The 23577-nt window shown below is 41.0% G+C and overlaps 2 pseudogenes; both read left to right on the forward strand.

The window, feature by feature from the left end:
- Positions 1–249: 249 nt before the first annotated feature.
- LOC113832877 lies at positions 250–4995 on the forward strand (annotated as a pseudogene).
- A 107-nt stretch (positions 4996–5102) lies between these two features.
- Positions 5103–6568, forward strand: LOC103160085 (annotated as a pseudogene).
- The last annotated feature ends 17009 nt before the right edge of the window (positions 6569–23577 follow it).

Consider the following 23577-nt stretch of genomic DNA (forward strand, 5'->3'; position numbering starts at 1 on the left):
TGAATCCAGTGAAAACACAGTTTTGTCTCACAGTCTAAATAGGCAACCGCCCTTGGGACCAAAAACAGCTTCCAGTGAGTGGCTTTCTTCTTACTCTTGGTTTTGGCATCACTGTGTCCTGGCTTATTACTATTTTTAATAAAGATGAAAGCATATCTTACTCAGTACTTTTAGTTATTTTCAGTGGAAAGGTTGGTGTGAAATAAATTAGGCAGTCATAAACTGGACACCAGAAGTCAGACTAGCAATATGGGCCGAAAAATTCACACTCACTGTCCCTACAGCGAGGCCAAGAAAAAGTGTCTGAAGCTGGTAGAGTAATAATCTTCCTTGTAAAGCTTCTTCTAGTGTTTGCATCAGAAATGAATTCACATTGATACATCTAGGCAAGTTTATTTATTCAGTTAGTTTTTACTTTCTCTTACTCTGTAGCCCTGGCTAGTGTTGAACTCTCACCAAGATCTACCATCCTCTATCTCCTGAGTGCTGAGATTAAAGGCACATGTCATCACACCCGATAAGACAAAGTCTTATAAGGGCAATGAAGTTATTTAAGGATCTGGTATGAGAAAAATTTAAGGTGTATTGTTATAACATATAAGATATAGGCTGCTGTGTGAACCCCACTGGCCAGGTGTCAAGGCAAACTGAGCTCTCGTGAAGTGGAAGAGCAATTAGGAGAGACAGCAGCCTGGCCATATACAGTCAAGATGGGGCTGAATGGATACAGACCTGTCTGTTCTTTAGAACAAAGGGACTTTGTTTTTGACAAATATGTTTTTTTTTGGGGGGGGTACAGTAAGGTTGGGCTTGGGCAAGCTCCATAACTTGTGACCTAGCTTAAGAGGCTAGAAGTTAAGAAGATGCTGACAAAGATAGCTATAATTCATAGTGGGCCGGGCAGCAGGGAGGAGGGCAGGCTTGCAGCTGTGAAGGGGAACTGTACCACCAGAGCACACTGCATCAACTCTCTGTCCCAAAGAGATAGACTGCAGGGAGAGAGCATTCTAATTTCTGGGAGAGAGAAATGCACCTAGAAGGTCCATGACTATATTCCAATACCCATTTGCAATAACTAGTTTTTCCTTAAGAAACTTGGGTCTTCGATTCTAAACAGAATCTAAAGCACAAGCAGGAAGCAGGTCAAGCAGCTGATATTCATAGTTATATTCTGAATTTTCACTAAAACAAAAACTCCTTAAGACAGAACACAGCTCTATCTTGTGTTACGAGCTTAATTGAATTAGGTTTAATAATCCTATAGAAGGATGGGAGACCAACTTCCTGTTGTGAAATGAGTGTCTCTCCGAAATGATCATGCCAAAGAAAAAATATGAAATCCTCAAGGAAGGATTATCTGTCCATTTTATTCACAACTACATTTTCAAGACTAAAAGGAGGTCTTGGGTGAGTGGTGGCTGAAGTAATATATATTCAATGCATACAGTAAGTGCAGTAACTTTCAGGGAGTTTACCTGAGCTGAGGATGTGAAGGACCATTCTGAAGCTAGAAAGGTAAGTAGGACCTAACTGCATCTTCACGGTATTTTGAGGTCTGTTGGGTGATTATATATTGTTCATAAGGACACTGTCCTAGTTAGCTTTAATTGCCAACCAGACACAGCCTAGCATCACCTGAGAAGAAGCCCTCAATTGAGGAATTGCCTAGATCAGATTAGCTCCTAGTCTGTGAGGGTTGTTTTGATTTTATTAATTAATTCATGAGGACCTGGGCCACTACAGGCAGCACCATCTCTAGGTAGGTGCTCTTTAGATATGTAAGAAAGCTAGCTAAGTATGAACCTGTGAGCAATCAAGCCAGTAAACAGTGTTCCTCCACAGTTTTTCCTTCAACTTCCTACTTGAGTTCCTTCTCTGACTTCTCTCAGTGGACCTGTCACCTGTGTGATGAAATAAACCCTTTCTTTCCTCCCTTGGTTAGGTGTTTTATTATAGCAACAGAAAGGAAACCAGAACAGAAGCCTGTGGGACAGAGGGTGTTTTAGAACATACCTGGACACTAGCTTATAGAAGCATGCTTGAGTTTAACACAAAGAGGCTAATGCCATGGACAAATGTATCATGCCTGCCAAAGGAGTAAACCAGTGTGAGGTGGTAGACAGATGTCTTAGTGGGAAACTTCACTGGGTTGTGGGAAGCAAACAATTCAGTTACTGGTTACTGGTCAATGGGCTTAGGGCTCTGGAGGGTCTCCAGACTGCTGTCTTAACCTGAATGGTTTAGAGTAGAAAAAATTTGGCTTGATGTGTGAGAGCTAGGGTAGGGTTGGAGGTCTGGGGATGTAGACTGGATTGGTTGCTTTGCATATTGGAAGTTACGCTTAAAGCCCAAATGAAGCCTTAGCTTTCTTAACACTAACTGGGTCAACTTTAAGATGAAGACAGCAGAGGATTTACAAATGAAACCTTGGTTGTTTAAGTTTTGCCTGATAACTGCTTTGGCAGTGCATTAGCAGATATGACTGTTGTTGCCAGATCCAGATCGAGAGGGTCAGGCTGAGATGCCAATACTTTGTCTAGTGTGTGCAGGTCATAGGGTTTATCCCAGTCATGCTTATGGTAACATGCTCAAAGGGTTTCTAGATAAAAGAACATAGTTTCCCTTTGGGCATATTTAAATTTTAAAAAGCCACAATCCTGAAAGGTAAAATCTTGAAAGATGAGAACCCCCAGAGATTTTTAGAAAAAATCTTAATCCTGGGTAATTAAAATCCCAAATGTTGAAACCATGACATTGAAATTCTTCAAGATTTTTGTAGCTTTGATTGCAATTCTCACTGTGGGAAAAATGCCATATAAGAGAGACATAAAAAACAAATTTTGGGGGTAGGGTTAATGCATTTTTTGGTTACACACAGGATAGTTGTCACTATAATATTCAATTGTCATAATTCTTCTCCTTCATTCCTTCATACATAGAGTCCTGTTTTCCTTAAAACAAAACAACAGCAAGAAGCTACACTTTATCAGAAAATCAGAGCAATTAAAAGAGCACATTCTTCATATTGGCTAATCATGGCATTCTCGTCCATTTAAAATATTTTATTTTATTTTTAAAATTTGTATAAAGTGTATGTCTGAGTCTGGGTTTGTGTATGCAAGTGTCAATAATTTTTTGTCATTTTATGATATTTAAAAATAAATGTAAACAAAAGTGGGGCTGGGGAGAAGGCTTGGTCAATAAAGTGCTTGTGGTATAAGTTTGAGGACCTGAATTTGGATCTCTAGCACCCATATAAAAAGCTGGGTACAGAGGTCTGTGCCTGAAGTCCTAGAGCTGAGGAGGTGGAGACAAGAGACAGATGCTTACAGTCTATTGGTCAACCAGCCTTGCTGAATCAGAGTGCTCTAGGCTCGGTGAGAGACCTAATATGGAGAGCAATTGAAGAAGATTCCAGATGTCTACCTTTGGTCCCCACACATATACTCCTGCGTGCATCTGAGTATATAGCCATGTAAACATGTACACATACCATGCACATACCCATGCAAACATGTACGCATATCATACACATAAACAATACTACATACACACACAATAGAAGAAAAGAGAAAAATGGAGATTTTTTTATAATTGTAGTTTTGTGATTTTGATCTTTTTGGATTTTAACATTCAGGATTAGGGTGTTTGGGATCCTGTCACTCAGAATTATGAACCAAACTCTGCTTTCTTCTAAGATTCCTAGTTCTCAAAGATTCAACCCCCACACTGATTTCTCCTTTGAGTTTATCATCCACCATTTAACCTTATAGTTCTTAACAGCATCACTGCAACCTTACATGAAGCTGCATAATGTAAGCACCACAGCCTATCTGGAGGAGCAGTGCCAGCCAATTTCCTTGTTCCAAGGCCTCGCCTCCCACAGAAGCCAGCCATCCTCTGGCTTTTCTAGTAGCTGTTATTGAACTCAGGAAGGCATTTTCCTTAGACACTTGCTATTTGCTTACCATAGGAAAGGAAAAAGGGAAAAAAACCTAATATTTATTGAGTGCTTTCCATAGGCTAGAATTTGAATCATGCTTTAGATTTAATTTATATTTTTAACGTTTATATTTAATTTATTTAGAGACAGGGACTCCCATATCTCAAGCTAAGCTAGTACTTTGCCTCCATTTCGTCTACCTTGTCTATGTGGTGCTGGGGATCAAACTTTGGGCCTTATGCTAGGTAAACACTACTACCAACCGAGCTATCTCCCAAACCTAGCACTTGTAATGTCATTTGGAGGAAAGATGAGGAGGGAACCTCAGAACACAAGAGTAAGATAAATACATCAACCAGTTTCCTTCTGCCCTGTCCCCTGCTTCTGTACAGTCCACCTGCTACAATCTCCTGTGAACAGGCTTGTGGAATGGGCTTGGGACAATGCCAAGTTATACCAACTAAACTGGAATATTTTGTTCAAGTGAAACCCCTGACAAGTCCAATGATAGGAGGAGATGAAAAAGGTGGAGGAAAAGAAGGGCGACTTTTCCTAAAGTGGTGAACTGCGGCCTGGCAATGACTCTGAATTGTTAAATAACAATTAAATAGTAACAAAAACAATGAGTTTGAAAATTCTGAAATAATGTGTGATATGTTTTTAGTGACTCAATAAAGATAATAAACCTCTAAAATTTGAAATTATTATCTATGCTCTAATGATAACTACATGAAAATAAATTGGAAGTAGAAGGGAGAATGCAATAATGAAAATAGATGTTTGTTAAGGTGGTGAACTTGGGTTTGGGCATGTGGACCCACCCAGGCAGGCCACAGCATCCAGCCATGTAGTCCCACTCAATGTATCTTACGTGCTCCCAAATCTAAACAATGGCTGATAGGAAGACGGGCCATCCTGTTGGAAGAGGATTGTTTGGTAGTCATTAGCTTGGACATGATTGGAACCTCATCTGCATAGAGATGGACAAGGTTCTGTACAGCATCGCCAAAAAGAAATGGAAGATGATGGGAGATCTTCCTCATCTTGTATGAGCCCTGTTTGGATATCCCAACTGTTTTAAAGAAAACAGCGTTGGTGTTGCTTGTTTCTCTGTGTCACCCTTTCTGGTTCTCAGTCTGACAGGCTACTGGATGCAGCCAATATGAACATCTGCTGTGCTTGGCCAGCTGATATGATGAGCATACAACACTGCAACCTCCTTTGCCTTCCTGAGAACTACCAGATGACATATTATTTCTATCATGGCCTCTCTTGCCTCCTTTGCCTTCCTGAGAACTACCAGATGACATATTATTTCTATCATGGCCTCTCTTGCCCCAAGATATCTTACATTGCTGAGGACAGGGATGGGAAGATTGTAGGTTATGCCCTGGCCAAAATAGAAGAGTCTACTGATGATGTCACTCATAGACATATCACATCACTGGCTCCAACCGATGTCTTGGCCTGGCCAAGAAACTGATGGGCCCTGCCTCATGGACCATGATAGAGACTTTCAGAACTAAGTATGTATTCCTACATGTCAAGAAGAACAACCAAGCAGCCTTGCACCTTTAGTCTAACACCTTCAACTTCCACATTAGTGAGGTGGAGCCCAAGTGCTATGGATGGAGAAGATGCCTATGCTATGAAGCAAGATCTCTCACAGAGGACAGGTGAGCTGAGATAGCAGTGGGTGCTAAAGAAAGACAGATGTGTGGTTACAGGTTCCAGGGAGAACCATGAGGCTCAGGGCAGCACACTTCTTGGTTCTGAAATGTAGCAGGCTTTCTTGGAGTGCCAGCCCCCAAATCATGACATGGAAACTTATTATTAGTTATTAATGCCTGGCCTTAGCTTAGACTCATTTCTTGACATCTCTTACAACTTAATTTAACTGTTTTCTCTTTGTTTACATTTTGCCTTGTGGCTTTTTTCCCCCATTTCTTTTATTCTGTATGTCCTACTTTCACTGCTTAGTGTTTGTCTGCCTGTCTAGCAGCTGCTTCGCTGGCTGGACCTGGGGGTTGTCTCCCTTTCTTTCTCCATCATCCTCTCCCATTCTCTCTCCAGCCTAGATTTCCTCCTCCTATTTATTCTCTCTGCCTGTCAGTCCAGGCTATCCCTCTACTGACTAGTTATTGGCCATTCATATTTTTATTAGGCCTATTAGATGCCTTAGGCAGGCAATACAGCAAGACATCTTTACATAATATAAACAAATGCAGCATAAACAAATGTAGCACATGGTTACACAGTTAAACAAATGCAATACACCTGTACATAGTTAAAGTAATATTCTGCAATATAAACAAATGTAACATACCTTTACAATGTTAACGTAATATTCCGCAACACTGAAGAGCCTGTCAGCAGGAGAACCTGACTAGAGATGGTAGTGGCAGTGACAGCAAAGATATCATTGATGTCCAAGATGGCTCACAGGACTTGGATTCTACCTCCTACAGCCTGCTTGAGCATTGCAAGTCCTTGTGTTTGGGCCACATTTTTTCGTCTGAACGCTGGCTATGCTCTGTAGCACCTGTTCTGGGGTCATCTCAGAATGACCTGAATGGATTCTCATTTTCAAGGCTTGACAGAAACCTTCCACATAACCTACTATGATCATGAAGACATACATGTACATGGAACCTGCTGTGTAGGGGCCAAGGAAGTTTAAGGCCTGCAATGACAGCACCCTTCTTGGCTGCTACCATGTTACATTGCATTCTGTTTGTAGTTGTCCTGCACTGCAAATTTTCAACTAGAATACCAAATAGGAAGTGGGGATCACCCAGGAAGCTCCCCAGCTTTCAATGTTTGCCATTATTTATCTGTGTTTTTATTCTAGGAGTAGTCAGGGCCATTGGGTTAGTCCTCATGGCCTCCACATCTGTCTGGTGGAAGTCACTATTGCTTTCTCTGACAGCTACCCATGTCCTGCCCTCCCTCTTTTTGAAGAAGAATGTTTCCTTTCCCAATGGAAGAGGTGGTAGATATTAAACATTTACACAAGCAGAATTTGTAGATCTTAAGGAAAGGACAAGCAGAAATTAAATTGCAATCTCTAGCTTGAAAAACTAAAAATATATAAAATGGAAAAAAGTGGTGAACTCACTGAAACCTGTAAAAACTTCTGCTACTTATGATATTAGCTTCATAATAAAGCAAATAAAGAAATGTCATCTGAGAATATGATTGCCCTTTCCTTTTCATTAACAATATCTTCTCATTCTCCGGAAAGCTATAGGCCACGTTGGCCAGGGAAGTAGGCTAACTGCAGATTTTCACTTTTCCCTTCTCTTCTCCAAATCCACCCCCTCCACCAGTCTTACCCCCAGCTCCTAGTAGACCACCTGCTCTGGTCTCCCTGCCCCCATCTCCAGCAGATTACACAGGTTTCCTCTTCCAGCCTTCCCTACCCCTACTCACCCCCTTATTCTAGCCCCTATCTCCAGCAGGCATTCCCTGGGAACCTGTAGGTCACACAGGCTAGGGAAGCAGGTATGCTAATTGCAGATCTTTACCTCTCCTGTCCTCCAAATCTAATCCCTAGTCTCACCCCAGCTCTATAGCAGACCACCTGCCAAGGTGTACCCTTCCTCTCTGCTCCCCTCTCCAGAAGATAATGGACTAAGCCTCTGAAACTGCAAGCAAGCTTCAATTAAGTGCTTTGTTTCATGAGAGTTGTCATTTTCTATAAGGGACTTCAGCATCTGCAGTGTTTGACATCTACAGGGTGTTCTTGAACGAATTCTCCACCGATACTTCTTTTTGCCTTCTTGGGTGTGCTAGTTTTCTATCAATATGACACAAGTTAGTGTCATTTGAGAGAAGGGAGCCTCAGTTGAAAAATGTCTCCATAAGATCAGGCTGTATATCTTCCTATATTTACATGCCTTAAGATTACTTGCAACACATGGAATCAGACACCCACAACTAAACACTGAACTGAATCCTGGAATCCAGTTGCAGAGAGGGAGGAGCAATGAGCAAAGGGGTCCAGACCAGGCTGGTGAAACCCCCAGAAACAGCAGACCTGAACAAGGGAGAGCTCATGGACCCCAGACTGATAGCTGGGAAGCCACATAGGACTGATCCAGACCCCATGAACCCGGGTGCTAGTGAGGAGGTCTTGGCAATCTATGGATTCTCTGGTGGTAGATCAGTATTTATCTCTAGCAAATGATTGGACTTTGGGAGCCCATTCCACCTAGAGGGATACTCTCTCAGCCTAGACACCAGGGGGATGGCCTAGGCCCTGCTGCAAATGATATGCCAGATTTTGAAGATCCCCATGGAAGGTCTCACCCTTCATGGGGTGCAGAAAGGGGATGGAATAAGGAATCAGTTCCAGGCAGGGGATGAGGGGAGGGAGAGGGAACTGGGATTGACGTAAAACAATCTTGTTTCAAACTTAAATAATAATAATAATAATAATAATAATAATAATAATAATAATAATAAAAATAATAACAATAAACAATAAAAGATTACTTGTAACACATGCACAATGTAAATGCTGATTTGGAAACAAATGAGATTATTTGGAATAATCACACACACACACACACACACACACACACACACACAAAGGCTTTGCTATGGTCATGGCATCTCTTCACAGCAATAGATCAGTGACCAAGGCAAAAATTCCTTTAAAAAGTCTATGAAAATACACACAAGGAGTTGAAGGAAATTAATAAAACAATTAAAAACCTGAAAATGAAAATAGACTCAATACAGAAAACCCAAACTTAGGGAAATCTGGAAATGAAAAGTTTAGGAACTTGGACAGCAACCACATAGGCAAACTTCATCAACAGAATGTACAAGATTGAAGAGATAATCTAGAGGAAATAGATACATTGGTCAAAGAAAATCTTAAACAACAACAACAACCAAAAAAACAAAACAACAGCAGCAACAAAAATCACTATGTACAAAGCATCCAAGAATTCTGGGATACTATGAAAAGACCAGATCTAAGACTAATAGGAAGAGGAAGGAGAAGAAACCCAAGTCAAAGGCACTGAAACTACTTTCAACAAAATCATAGAAGAAAATTTCCTTAACCTAAAGGAGGAGATGACTATCAAGGTACAAGAAGAATACAAGAACACCAAATAGACTGGACCATAAAAGAAATTCCCCTCAGCACATAATAATTAAAACAACAACCATACAGAACAAAGAAATAACATTAAAAGCTGCAAGGGGAAAAGACCAAGTAACATATAAAGGCAGACCTATTAGAATAAAACCTTACTTCTCAGTAAAGACTCTAAAGTGAGAAGGGCCAGGACAGATGTTCTATAAACTCTTAGGGACCATAGATGCCCACCTAGACTACTATTCCTAGAAATAATTTCATAACAATATATAGGAAAAGATAATCCATAGTAAAGAAAATTTAAGCTGTATCTATCTACATATTCAGTCCTATAGAAAATACTAGAAGGAAATCTTCAGCCCAAAGAGGTTAACCACACCCAAGAAAATACAGGGAATAAATAATTCCAGACCAGCAAATCAAAAGCAGGTAAACACACATACATGCATGCACACCACCACCACCACCACCACCACCACCAACACCACCACCATCACCACAGCAGCAACAACAAAGTAACAGCAATCGATACACACTGCTCATTGGTAACGCAACATCAATGATCTTAACTTCCACATTTTTTTTTTCGAGACAGGGTTTCTCAGTGGATTTGGAGGCTATCCTGGAACTAGCTCTTGTAGACCAGGCTGGTCTTGAACTCACAGAGATCTGCCTGCCTTTGCCTCCCGAATGCTGGGATTAAAGGCATGCACCAGCACTGCCTGGCCAGGTTCCATTCTTCTGCTGCATCCAAGAAACACATCTTAACATCTAGGATAGATATCACCTCAGGGTAAAAGGAAAGAAAAAGATATTCTAAGCAAATGGATCTAAGAAGTAAGCTGGTGTAGCCATTTTAATATTTGACAAAATAGATTTCAAAACAAAACTAATCAGAAAATATAGGGAAGGAATCTACATACTCATCCAAGAAAAAGGAGGGCATTGCATGTCTTAGCATCTATGCACCAAATGCAAGAGCAACCAATTTCATAAAAGAAACATGACTAAAGCTAACCTCATGTATTGACCCCCACACAGTGGTAGTGGGAGTCTTCAGTACCCTACTCTCACCCAGAGACTGGTCATCTCGACCAAAACTAATCAGAGAAAATGCTGGAGATAACTGATGTCATAAACCAAATGGACCTTAAAAATATTTACAGAACATTTCATCCAAACACCAAGAAAATATGGCTTCTTTTCAGCTTATGGAACTTTCTCCAAAATTGACCACATACCTGGATACAAGCACACAACACACAAGAAAACTGAAACAACACCTTGTATCTTATCTGACCACCACAGATTAAAGCTGATTATTAACAACAGAAAATTCATAAATGATGAAAGCTGAACAACTCATTAATGAATGAAAAATAGATCAAAATAGAAATTAAAGACCTAAGATTGAATGAACATAACATATCCAAATTTATGGGACATGAAGGTGGTTCTAAGGTAAGTGTATAGCACTAAAGGTCTACACAAAAAATTGGAGCGCTCTCATACTAGTTACTTAGCAGCACACCTGAAAGCTCTAAACAAAAAGGAGCACCACCCAAAAGCAATAGATGTCAAAAAATAATCAACCTCAAGGCTGAAATCAATAAAACAGAAATAAACAAAAAGCCCAATCAAACACAAAATAATACAAAGAATCAATGAAACGAAGATTTGTGTTTTTTGAGAAAATCAGTAAGATTGACAAACCCTTATAGAAATTAAAAGGTGGAGAGAGATTATCCAAGTCAACAAAATTAGATAAAGGGAATATAATAATACCGAGGAAAGCCAGAGAATCAGAAAGGTATACTTTAAAAACATGTACTCCACCAAACTGGAAAACCTAAAACGAAATGAGTAATTTTTAAAATATATACCACCTGACAAATTATATCAAGCTATCAAGATAAGCAGTTTAAACAGACATATAACCCCTAGTGAAATAGAAACAGTCACTAAAAGTCTCCCAATAACAACAACAAAAAGCCCAGGGCTAGATGGTTTTAGTGCAGAATTCTACCAGATTTTCAAAGAAGAGTTAATACCAATACTCAATTTATTTCACAAAATAGAAAGAGCATTGACCAATTTGTTTTATAAGAAAACAGTTACACTGATATCTAAACCACATGAGGAGCTGTCAGAATGGAGTCTTGTGTGAGGAGAATTCTGAGTTCTTATGAGAAAACTCCAAGCAAAGAGGACGAGGGTCTTGTGACCTGTTTCTTCAGAACATAGGATTGTTCTTGGAATGTAGGTTTTTAATCCTCACAGGTGTAGTGGATAAGAGTGAGTTTACTTTACTCATTGCAACTGGCCACTGTTATTTGCTTATATGCCTTCATGATAAAACATGTTTTTGCCATATGCAACTTGTCCTTGCCATTGTGTACGGCTTGAACTCATGAGAACTTTACTCATGTGACCTTTTCTAACCCTCAGAGTATAAATTGTCTGATGCTCTGAGTAAAGTTGGCTAGTGCATGACACTTCAGTCCGAGTCATTTTTAGGCTGCATTCTGCCAGGTTCTACCACCTTTAGAGTGGTTAAACAAAGAGCCAACAAAGAAAGAGAATTACAGACCAATTTCCCTTATGAGCACTGTTTTAGTTAGGATTTACTATTTCTGTGAAGAGACACCATAGCCACATAGCCACAGTAACTCTTATAAAGAAAACATTTAGTTGGGGTGGCTCACTTACAGTTACAGAGATTTAGTCCATTCATTATGCTCATGGTAGGATTAGTCAGTGAAAATGGATGTTGTACCAAAAGGAGTCTATGGATTCAATGCAATCTCCACCAAAATTCACAGATCTTAAAAGGAAAAGTTTCAGCTTCATATGGAAACACAAAAACCCAGGATAGCAAAACAAAACAAAAACAACACACACACACACACACACACACACACACACACACACACACACACAATCCTGAAAAATAATAATAAAAGGAACTGCTGTTGGTATCATTACCATCTCTGACCTCAAATTGTACTACAGAGCTATAGTAACAAAAACAACATGGTATTGGCACAAAACAGACATGTTAATCAATGGCATGAAACTGAAGATCCAGGCATAATCCCACATACCAAAGATGTGTGATCTTTGATTAAAATAAAAACCAGAAATACACAATGCAAAAAAGAAAGCATCTTTATAATAAATGGTGCTTGTCAAACTGGATGGCTGCATGTAGAAGAATCCAAATAGATCCATATCAATTACCCTATGCAAAACTCAACTTCAGATGGATCAAAGACCCCAACATAAAATCAGATATATGAACCTGATACAAGAGAAAGTGGAGAATAGTCTTGATCTCATTGGTACAGGAAAAGATTTTCTGAACAGAACACCAATAGCACATGCGCTAAGAACAACAATTAATAAATGGGACCTCTGGGTCTGGAGAGATGGCTTAGCAGTTGAGAGCACTGTCTTCTCTTCCAGAAGACCAGGGTTCAGTTCCCAACACTCAAATGGCAGCTTGCACCTGTCTGTAATACCAGTTCCAGGGTATGTACATGCAGGTAAAACACCAATGAACATAAAATAAAAACAAATTATTAATAAATGGGACCTCATTAAACCAAAAAGCTTCTGCTTGACAAAGGACACCATTGTTAGGACAAAGAAGCATTGTACAGGATGGGAAAATATTTTATGAACTACACATCTGATTAAAGGTTAATATCCCAAATATATAAAGAGCTAAAAAACCTCTAGATATCAAGAAAGCAAATAACTTTATTAAAAACGGGTATACATATAAACAGAGAATTTTTTCAAAAGAAAAAACTCAAGTGGCTTAGAAACACTTAAAAGAAATTTTCAACATCCTTAGCCAGCAGGGAAATACAAACCAAAACTACTTTGAGATTTCATCTGTACTACTCAGAATGGCAAAGACTAGTAAAACAAAGGACAGCTCAAGCTGTGTAGGATGTGAGGTGAACACTCATTCATTGCTGGTGAAACTGCAAACTTGTATATTCACTATGGAAATCTGTGTGGCAGTTCCTCAGAAAGCAGGGAATTAAGACCCAGCTATTCCCCTCTTGGTGATATACCCAAAGGATGTTTCATCCTACCACAGAGCTCAAGCATGTTTCTTGCTGTTCTATTCATAATAGACAGAAGTTGGAAACAACTAGATGTCCCTCAATAGACAAATATGGTATATTTATACAATGGAATTCTACTCAGATGCTAAAACAATGAAATCATGATATTCACAGGTAAATGGATTGAACTAGCAAAAAAAAAAAAAAAAAAAGAAAAATCTATGTAAATACATAAGGTAACCCAGACACAGAAAGACAAACATGGTATGTATTAATTTATATGTTGATATAGTTGTTAAGTCAATGATAAGCAAAGAACAGCACTTATTGTAGTAAGCAACCATAACAATGGTGTCTGTTCAAAGTATTTGTTAAGTTTTTTTTTCCCTAAAAACATTATTACAGACCTACTAAGAGCCAGGTAGAGTTTACATTCTTATAGGGAGTTATCTAAGAAACTGGTTAAATAAGAAACACACAATGTGTTCCTGCATTGTGGGTGTCAAGGAGAAATAAAGCAAAGAAAGGAGTTTGGCAGAAAAAGAAAACCTCTTGGAAAAGGTGGCATTTGATAGGCTGTAAGAAAAGGGTGGCTGGAAGAGGGCTTCAGGAGGAGCACTCCCAGGAAAGCAGTAGCAGGTGCAAAGGCTGAGTTGTGAGTGTGCTGGTTGTGATGCAGGAAGAGGCAGGGCCAGCAAGAGGATGAGAAAGACTCTGTCTTTGGGGTCTAGGCATAGGGCACAGGGCACAGGGCACAGGACACAGGGCACAGGACACAGGGCACACTTTCTCCAGGATGCTGAGTCCCCACACCAAGTTTTCTGGAAAACAGACAGGGAAGGAACTCTCTTCCTTCTGTCTTCTAGAACACAAGACTAGAAAGAATCATCCCTCTCTAGACAGTTTAGATAGTACACCTATGGTGACGCCAGATCAGGCTCTTGCAATTTTTCTGAAATGTTTCAGAAATGGGCAGTTGATGCCCAGGCATGGCACATACCCTTATTCTCACACTTGGAAGCTGGAGGTAGGAAAGTCAGGAGTTCTAGACCAGCTTCAGTTACATAGCAAGTTCAAAGACTGCTTGGACTACTTGAGACCCCATCTCAAAAAATCAAATATAGATAGATGATAGACAGATAGATGACATAGAGATAGATGAGAGGTAGATAGAAATAGGTAATACACGGTAGATAGATAGATGATAGGTAGAAAGATGGATAGATAGATAGATAGATAGATAGATAGATGATAGGTAGTAAAATAGAATATGAGGTGAACTGTTTGTCTCCTCACCTTCAACTACCTAGTCACAGGCAAACTGCTCCTTTACTGAGGACAAATAAGGTCACCTATGGAATCACAGTACTTGGATCTTGTCTGTCTTCCCTTCGAAACTAGGGAAAACCCACCCTGATACATGCCGCAGTCTTCAGATCTGGATGGCTCTCCCTGTTGTGTAGGGAGGATGAAATCAATTATCTTCTTCCATCCACTTTGGTCTTTGAAAAGGTATTGGTTGTATTAGAAACCCTCTTGGGGATTCCTCCCCTCTTCATAACACATATTTGCCAATGAACTCTCTCAAGTTTAAAAGCAATTCTCTAGGGTTAAAAGCACCTTCCCACAGGCTTGAAGAATGGAGAAGGTTGCAATGTAAATTTAATTACGACTTCCTACACTGGTACTCTGGGAATTAACTGGGGGATTAGAGGAAATAGCTCACCAATAACATTTTCTGGGCATCACTGACTACTGTGCAAGTGTCTCCTGTGTTTTGTCAGCTCATATCCCTGGCTTTATAAATAACCAGTGAAGTTTATAATTAGCTTGCATTCTTTTATTGGACTATTTTACTATGTTGGTCTTAAATATAAATAAACTTAGCTGTATTTTCGTCAATAACAATAATATAAAATGTTTTATCATTAAAAGCAAATATTCTTACCCATCTTGCTCCCAATATATATGCATAATAGCTACCATTTGATATTACTTACTTTTTTTTAATGAAAAGTCTTTTTTTGAGACAGTCTCATTTATATATCCTAGGCTGTCCTTGAACTTGTGACCCCCAGCCTCAGCCTCCCAAGTGTTGAGACTGCAAACATGAGTCACCATGACTGGCCAATCAGAATTCTATGAAAGAGTCAGTTGTACATGAAATGAAGAAGGTGATTGCCAATCATCTGTACTTCAGTGTGAATCAGACTCTGTAGATTGCTTTTCTTTCATTTGGAAGACATAATTTTCAATGGGAAATGGGACTTCATAACAGAGTTGTGTGTCAAGAGGGAGATGAGGAAAATTTAAGAGAGTCCAGGTGTGGGTGCGGATGCTGTTGTGAAGTCAAAACTCAGAAAACAGCATATGTAAGCCACATGCTCAAAGAGATGAGATGTGCAGCAAAGGCTGATAAGATTCTTCAAAATGTCCCCATCCCAATTACTAGAGCTCTCAAGGATTTATGAAAATAACTAGAGGAAGAAATAGGTGTCTGGAAAGGTCCACTCAAAGCTGTGCTTTAGGTAGCGACAGATGGGGCAGTAAGAACTCTGCTCAAAAGACATGTCTGGAGGCATGTCCACAGCACTGCAGAGCAGGCTCCTGGGGTGGAGATTCCCTGGTTGCCCCATTTCTCTTACACTGGAGAGCTCCAGGTCAGGTGAAGCCTGCAGAAGTGTTTTGAAGTTGTCAACTAAACCATCTATTAGTTGCTAATGCATACACTTCTGGTGTGTGTGTGTGGGGGGGGGAGGCAGGAGGGTCAAGAGTTCTAGCTCATCCTTAGCTACATAGTGAGTTTGGAGCTAGCCTGGGATGCAAAAACAATTTACCATTACCAGTACAGTCTAACACATGAAAGTACCTGGGAGATTAGGCTCAGATTGAGAATTCTAACTCCTTGGAGTTTCATCCAGAGCATGGAGCTATCAGGAGGAAGATCAAGCTCCATTCGTCTTGTAGACTACTCCTTCATCTCTCATCTTACTTCTGCACCCTGGGCTTTGTGAGCACATATGTGGACACCCTCAATCCCCTACTACATGTGCAAGATCTGTCTAGATTCCACCTTAGTCTTCTGAGTATGCACACTCTTGGCAGAATCTACCCTTGGGGTAAGCTGATGGGGGAAAGGCCTTTATGAACTACAAAATCTGACCGAAGTCATTTGAGTAGAGAATCCTGGAGTCCAAGTGCCAGGATCATTACTTAGAAGAGCAGCCTGGGAATTAGGTAGACAAGGCCCATTGACCCCCTGATCCAGATCTTAGGATGTGGCTAGAGATAGACCCCTTCAACAGGGTTGAAGCATACTCCTTATTTGACTTTGGAGACTCAGTTCACATAGCGGTAATGGCAATGTGTTTGCATACACCTGTGGTGTTTTTCTCATTGCTATGGCAAAATACTCAACATGAGCAATTTGAAGAAGGAAGGGCTTGTTTGGACTCACAGTTTGAGGTGGGGAGGCATGGTAGGAAAAGCATGAGGCATCCGGTCACATTGTGTCTACAGCTGGAAAAAGAGATGAATGTCGGCACTCAGCTCACTTTCTTTTATTCAGCCCCTGGGATAGTCCTGCCCACATTCAGGTTTCTCCCTGCCTCACTTAAACCTATGTGGAAACTTACTCCTAGACACATCCAAAGCTTTGTCTCTTGGGTGTTTCTAAATCCAGCCAAGATGACAAAGGGGAAGTCTATCTGCTAAAGGGATAATCACCAGAAGATGTGCCATTTCAGGAAACTTTCAGGCTTTGTTTAGGAGATCAGAAGGAAAGAAAAAGTTTCTCTGTTCAGGCCAGAGTGATACTATTCTATATCGAGAAATAACCCCCAATGGGAAATTGCTTTAACATTCATTCTAACAACGATACAGACATTTCTGAAGTACTCAATGAGTTTAATGTGCTAATCAGTAATTAGCGATGACTTGAATAGGAGATATTTAGAGACATGAGCAGAGCAGGTCTGTTTATATGCTGCATAATTTAGTAATGAGTAACCAAGTGTTCTTGAACACCGATTCAGATAGAGGGAGCTTAGGAAGAATATTCTTCTTAGAAAGAGCATTTTTTTCAGAGGAAAAGCTGTAGAGGACCAATACTTCTAGAACCTTCCATGGCCAAAGAAAAGCCTCAGTTCCATCATAAACGTTAGCACACTGTTCTTTGCCTAGCCACAACTACAAGCTTTCTGACACTGGTAAAGGTGGGCAGCCTCCACAGTTCTGTGTGCAGGGTTTTTCTCCCAAGAAGGAGTTTTCTTTCTGGTGTTTCTGGGAGAACATCTGTTACAGTAACTGTACAGATTACTATGTGAAGTTGGGGCTGTTTTGGAATTGTCTTCACCAGAGCTGAGAAAACACCTAGTCTTGGCCCAGGTTATGGTTTCCAAACCCATTCATGAAGGCCCAGAGGGCAGATTCCTGGGTTTTGGTAGTGCAGTTCCGACAGGTTGTGTGGTGATGCACACTGTGCATCTCTTGTGTTAGAGTGTTCTTAGAGTTCGAGAAGCAAAGAGCATGATTTGATTCGCACTTGAGCTAATGATCTCATTGTCTCCTTTGGGGATGGCATGCTGGCAGCATCACGAGTGTTTCGGGATACACTGGCACCTGTGCACAGCTGGGCTATTGTTCATCCACAGACTGTGTTATTTATGTATGCCTTTGTCATCTTCTTATTGTTAGCCACGGCAAACATGGATTTTGCAGAATAGAAAGAAGCTTGCCCAGCGATCTTCTGTTTTCCAGTCTTTGTCAGGAGATGCCTAAGTGTGTCAGAGCAAAAGGTCCACATGTCTGCCCTGGTTTCTCTCAAGACACACAACAAATGCCTTTCTAGACCTTTGCCACTTCTGCCTGAAGCCCTGCTTCCCACCTTCTGAGCACCAGCCCATGCCTGTGTCTTGTGCTGTGTTCTTGGCTAATCTGGTCTGAGGCAGGATGACCACAAATAACACCCTCTTCTTCTCTTATCCAGATATTGTTAACAAAGGTGTGTCCAGTTTGAACTCTGCAGGCCCTGCTGCCTTTGTAGGGTTCTTTGCTATCTTTCTCTCTTGTTTCTGGGTTTACTTCATGAATCATTGTCAGTTAGAGCTAGGCCTGTATGTTCAAGGAGCTTGTTCCTTTTGGACCCAGGTCCTCCAGATCCATATCATAATAGGAAGTGGCCTAACCATTGGGATTGCATTTTTTCTTAGTTCTAATGTACTACTGATCAGTGAATTTTACTAAATAATCCATGCTGCCCTCTTTCTCCTGTTCTCAATTCAAATCCATGTATTTTTGTAGGCTTAGATATGAGTGCTTGCTGGATGCTTGGATCTTGGGTCCATGTCTAACACACCAGATCCAGGTCTTGCCTTGTGTGGACTATCTGTTACTAAGCAAGTACTAAATGTTTGGACTTGAACTTTCAAAAACCATCTGTATTCTAAGCTTTGGGGTCTAGTTCTCTGATGGATATTCCAGGCACAGACACAGGCAATCGGAACCCTTTTAGAGTACCTCTGTACCTGGAACCTGCTTCCCAGGCTTTCTCCACCCAACGACAGCAACTTATCTTTGTGTCCCTCCCCTGACCCTTCCCAGTTCAGACTGAGATCAGTGATTATGCCTTATGCTAGGTCATAACATAAGTGTGCCTGGCTTACAGGTATTTGCAAATTACATTTTGTGTATATTGAAAGGGAATGGCAGAGGGGAAGAGAATGAATTTGTCACATGAATAGAGCATATGTGTGGGCATAATCTGATGGTTTAGATTTGGAATTTACTTTGATGGACAAAGAAGGCATCCTTGCCAGACAGCAAGGTTGTTTTAGGTTGGATAATTCTCTGGAGATGACTGAGAAACTGATCTTCAAGCCCCAGGTAGTTGAGTAGAAAAGGCTTAGAGATGGATGCATAGCCCCAGTCCTGAGGGCGGTGATGGTGGCTTGCTTGTTCATTGCTTTTGGGGTGCTGGCATGTTGACTGGGGTTGAATCATGCAGACTGCTCTTGTGTGGTACCATGATCCTCAGACTACTGAGTTGCCTGTACCTTCTTGTGCCTAAATGCATAAGCTCAAACTTATCCTGTTTCTGTGAGGGTATCACCTTAATTAAGATGGCTTATCAATAACTGAGTGACTAGAAGAGCAGAATTAGTTTCCAATGCATGTGCTGGACAGTGAGAGAATGGTGGAACTAGCAAGAGGGAAGCCCTTGCCATCCCCTTCCTTTCTGAGTGACAAAAATCCTACATGGCTATGACTATTTCCCTTTTCTGCTCATGACTGGGGCTGGTGGCATGGGAAGCACCACCATTGCCACCCTCGTATTAGCAATGGTGTTGTGTGTTTGGCCATATGGCAAGGAATCTGCTATATTAGCAATGGTGTTGTGTGTTTGGCCATATGGCAAGGAATCCGCAGCAATGCTTTGCATTTGAATTTACTTCTGGCTGTAAAAGACCTGTAAGGCTGGGGCTGCACATTTTCTTTGTAGATGAGGAAGCTGAGTACCAGAAAGGTCCCAGATTCCACACTGTTTCCCAGAGTGGACTCTCTCAATATGGTGCACATGATGACATGAGGCTGAGGGCTTGAGTTGTGCATTATGGGGTGACCTCTATGTTCTGGGTGTCAGTAGAGACATATTAATTGTAACAAAGAAAAGTGTCTCCAGATCTTGCCAAATGTTCCTGGTTTGGGGGTGGGAGGCAGCATTGCCACTGGTTAAGAATCATTGCTCACAGAACAAGTGTCTGACTCCGAGGACAAGCTGAGCCTACCTGCCTCCCCAGCCAGCCCACATCCATGTAGAAGTAAAGTAACATAAGAGCAGTAGTACTCATGTAAACACATTGCCTGGCACAGCAGCAGACTGATTTGCTCTACTTCAGTTGTCACAGCAATGAATGTCACTTCAAAATAAAGGAGAAGATAACAATTGCTTACCCTGTCTTGATGACTGCTCCTTGCTCTTGACACACACTTGTGCACTTATCATCTGTAAAGCCTTGTGGGAAATGACATGACAGCAGCCTTGCCACACAAAACAGCTGTCTGTGAGCAGGTAACGCTGGTAGGCATCCTTAATGACCTTCAAAGTTCAGTTCTGTAGTCCTGTGTGTAACCAGGTTTGGTGACACCAAATGATCTAATTAGTCACAACTGTAGAGTATACCTGGCCAAACTTGAGCTGCCAAGGGAGATTGTTTTGAATAATTGTCACCTAGTCAGCCAATTAGCTTATGTGGTCATACAATCCCTTTTGGTATCAAGTGCTCTATTGCTGTGTAATTGGTTTACTGGAAAGTGTGTGTGTAGGCCTGCTGTGAAAATGAGTCCATCTTAAAACTGGCCTCTGCATTTCTGACTCTTGGCTCCCCCAACACTGTCACTGGTTTTGAAATCATTTTTAAAAATTATTTATTCATTTTGTGTATATAAGTGTTTTGTCTGCATGTATGCTTGTGTACCTCACACATGCCTGGTGAATAAGGGACTTGAGACACTGATGGTTGTAAGCTACCATGTGGATGCTGAGAATCAAACCTGGGTCCTTGGGAAGAACCCGTGGTCTTAACCACTGAGCAAACTCTCCAACTCCCTTGAAAATATTTTCTAAATCAAAATTCCAGTCCCAGAAAAGACATGTGACTGACATCTCATTGGATTAAACCAATAACTGGAGTGATCATCTCAAAGACAAACAGTTAAAGTTTAATTAGTTAGTAGAAGACGTTGGACATGGACACCATTCTCCATACAAAGGGCAACCTGGCTCAGAAGTTAGTCTCATAACAAAAATAAATGGAAATGCATTACTGTTGACACAGAGAAGAATTCAGGTAAGTAATCATACTAAAAATTCTTTCCCGAGTATGCTGTTGGAGTTGGTTTATGGTACACAATGATTTGAATAAAGATGAACCTCAGAGAGGCATGGATGCTAATTGTAAACAGAAGATACCTGGACCACAAGACAGGGGGACCCAAGAGACTAAAATGAATCAATGAGGAAAAGTAGTCTAAATGTTCAGGGCTTAGAAGGAAGCTAAGTTTTCCATATTCACACAGTAGGTATCCCTAGGCTTCACCATGTCCCCCAGCACTCACCCATCCCTCTATAAGACTGAATGGCTTATTGAGTATTTGTTGTATTAACAGACTGTGCAAGAATGGCAGGAGGTAGCTGGAGATGCCAGAGGAGAGAACCTGGTTTGTCTGTAGGGAAAAACTGTCTGTGACACAAGCATGGTATGATGTTCAAGGCTCAACACAACCAGCTCTTTTGGCACACAAACATGACCATGAACATATATATGTCCCATGCCTTTGGAATGCCAAACTGCTAGAACTTTGGAATTATTAATGGTTATTGAAGAAGGAACACTGGTTGAATGTTTTTTCCACTGCCTTTGAAGCTCTTCCTCAATACACCCTTGCCATGTGTCATTTGTCATGTCATCACTCCTGGACCCCAGGAAGGGTGAGTTTGGCCAAGATGAGGCTCAGCAGCAACTCAAGTGTTATATGAAGACATAGCAGTGGAAGTCCTTAGGAGTACATAATAATATGCTCAATCTCTTTGATTTTAATATCCCATTAAGTATGACGTTTCTCAGGCCCAGTGGCAAATTCTTTTTTTAGAAAAATAAACATACTTGCTTATATAAATGATCCAACCTACACAGACTTAAGGAAATATGATACTATGTAATGTAAAGAGAAGGGTGTCAGAAGGATAGGAATCAAGCCCCCTGATGCATAGCCCTTGGATTTTGGACAGCAAAGGAAGGTATTTGTCTTGCCCTGACTAACTTCTCTTACATTTTAAGACTTTCATGCATTGTTTGAATCCAGATAAACATTGGAAAGAACTGAAAGTAATGGAGATGCTCTTCACCTGGGATTGGTTGAAAGACACTTGAAAGTCACAAGATGTATGTCCAGGCTCTGACTTTTAAATGATATTTCAAAGTTAATGAATAGAGGGCTCCGAGTGTGGCATATTTGTTAGACATCATGCATGAAGCACTATGTTTCATCTGAAGCACCATATAAACCAGGTATGATGGCTCACACCTATGATCCCACAGTCCAGAGGTAGAGGAAGGAGGATCAGGAGTTCAAGGTTATCTTCAATTTATATAGCAAGTTTGAGCCCAGCCTGGGCTACCCAAGACCCTGTCTCAAAACACTAAAAACAGGAGGAGGACGAGTAGTGAGGGAGAAGCCATTTGAGCTTTTCCTTGTGTAGAGTTGTTTTATTCTGCTTATCTTCAGTCAGACCTGTATTATTAGCACAAATGGTCTAATCTAAAAGCAGAAGCTTTTATATAATCAAGGTGATATTTTGAAGCAGAGCAAACTTTGCTCCTACCAGCTCATTTTCTGAGTTTTGGTTGACATCTTCTCAAAATGAATGTTTCTTATCTGTGCAGAAAGTATGGGCTCATGCATCTCTCTTCCCAAAGAGCCCTTTACCATGGAGTTCATGTGGCCAGTGCAGACACTGTCTCATGGCTCCTACCATAGCTGCAGGTGCATAACCCCGTCCATCCCCATCCCTGATTACCACCTGACTTGAAAAGTATTAGCACACTTCTTTCTTGGCTTGCAGATAGAACACAGCATAGTTGCAAAGCGACTCTGTGTTTACCTTTTACCAAAACCATCAAGAAACCTCTAAAGCATAACCTGAGCATTAAAATTGAGAGTTGCAGGATTGCCCAATCCCACATGGCAAGGCACTGTCAAGCCTTCCTATGTGCATGAGACAGAGTGAAATGAGAGCTTGGGAAGATTTTAGAGACAATGGAAAAAAGTCTATAACCTCAGGGCTGGGAGGGGCTGTCTCTGTGCATGTGGTCTACAGTGGTGAAGCCAGTTGTCCAGCCCGTCTTCTTTTAAACTGCTCATCTCACATTGAGACTTGCATGCTACCACTTCAAGAGCATCGTGTCCACCTTCCTATCGTGTAGCCACTGGCTCCAATATTGTTATTTAGTGAGGTGGACAGGAGGCACCACATACACGTTGAATCATAGTGACTATAGTCACTATCCATTTCCTATCCCATTGTCAATCAACTTTTGACAATGGAAATAATAATGACAAGTGTGACAGTGATCCTTTCCTGCACACCTACATGCTGAAAGACAGGCTCTCTCCTGTTTTACACACACATTGCTTCTGACCTTTATAACACTACAGCAAGGTATTTATTATTATTGCTGTCTTCCAGAAGAAGTAGAAGGTCAGAACAGAACATAAAGCAGCTTGCCCCAGGGGTGGGACTTGAGGTCAGGAGCAGCTGGCTTCCCCTATGTCTCACTATGGTCTGTACTGAGGATGTGAGCCCAGGTCCTCCAAGAGCACCAAGACAAAGGGGTGAAGGGGGTTCCCAATCACTTTGCCTGGAAATGGCATTGCCACTCCTA

The sequence above is a fragment of the Cricetulus griseus genome, assembly GCF_003668045.3.
Source record: "Cricetulus griseus strain 17A/GY chromosome 1 unlocalized genomic scaffold, alternate assembly CriGri-PICRH-1.0 chr1_0, whole genome shotgun sequence".
Classification (NCBI taxonomy): Eukaryota; Metazoa; Chordata; class Mammalia; order Rodentia; family Cricetidae; genus Cricetulus; species Cricetulus griseus.